Source organism: Octopus bimaculoides, chromosome 11 (assembly GCF_046866305.1).
Source record: "Octopus bimaculoides isolate indiv1 chromosome 11, ASM4686630v1, whole genome shotgun sequence".
NCBI classification, from domain to species: domain Eukaryota; kingdom Metazoa; phylum Mollusca; class Cephalopoda; order Octopoda; family Octopodidae; genus Octopus; species Octopus bimaculoides.
Window position 1 is genome coordinate 10374297 of NC_142938.1, and position 1110 is coordinate 10375406.

General features: G+C 37.9%; 1 protein-coding gene across 1 annotated transcript in view; it reads left to right on the forward strand.

The window, feature by feature from the left end:
* The first annotated feature begins 906 nt into the window (after positions 1-906).
* The window catches only part of LOC106870484 (F-box only protein 11), a 173336-nt gene continuing 173132 nt past the window's right edge, over positions 907-1110 (forward strand). Inside the window, exon 1 of the mRNA XM_089359471.1 lies at positions 907-1110. This exon is cut by the window's right edge and continues 130 nt beyond it. The gene's annotated coding sequence lies outside the window, so the exon portion shown is untranslated.

A 1110-nucleotide genomic window follows, 5' to 3' on the forward strand; every position in this document is an offset into this window, starting at 1 on the left:
TATTCTACCCTGTACATAACTTGGATGGTTCTCACAAGTAACTCTTAAACCCCTTAATTCCTCAGAGACGCACTAGAATCACAGAACAAGAGACTGCAGGCTTTATCCAGGCTGATGAAAACCTAGTTCACTTTTACAAAATACTTCTGCAGTTGACATACTCGAAACAGAGCATCAATAGTATTCGACCCTGGCACAAAATCAAACTGCATAAGATGCAGTTTATCTATCACCCCATCTCCGTGCGCGCACACACACACACACACACACACGCACGCGCATATATACACACATATACATAAACTTAATAAATATATATGTACATATATATAGAAATACATATACACACACGTGTGTGTGTATCTATCTATCTATCTATCTATCTATCTATCTATCTCTCTCTCTCACTATATATATATATACACACGCATACATCCATTAACTGTAATACATATCTACTCACATATATGCATATAAACACACACACATATATATGTATCATATATATATATATGTATGTATCATATATATATATATATATAGAGAGAGAGAGAGAGAGAGAGAGAGAGAGAGAGTGAGAGAAAGCGAGAGATAAAACATCATATCGTATCCCCACACATGTGCATATATATATACGTATGTGATATCTATGCCGATACATCTCGAACAAGTGAACAACATATGCTTTATCACACACGCGCGTCTCACACCAATACACATACACACGTCTGTCACATGAACGAACCCTTCCTCGCCCTCTTCCTCCAACCTATTTATTTACATCCTCTCTTCCCCCCTCTCTTTCTCTCTCTCTGTTTATTTTCCTCTCTCTCTCTCTTACTGTTTCTTAACTACGACCACTACCCGACTTTCCGTTTCCTCTTTTCTCATTGGTCCAGCGTGGTCATATGACCTATTAAAGGTCCCGTCAGTCGTCCGTTTCTTCAGTCGATGTCGGGTTTGCTGCTCTGCATTTCAAATATGGTTTTGTCTGCCTAGGAATCCCCCCTTTATATTTTAATATTTTCTTTTTTTTTTTTTTCAAATTGTGTATACATTTTTTTTTTGGGGGGGTAGACAGTAAAGAGACACTTGCACGTTCTTGTTCGG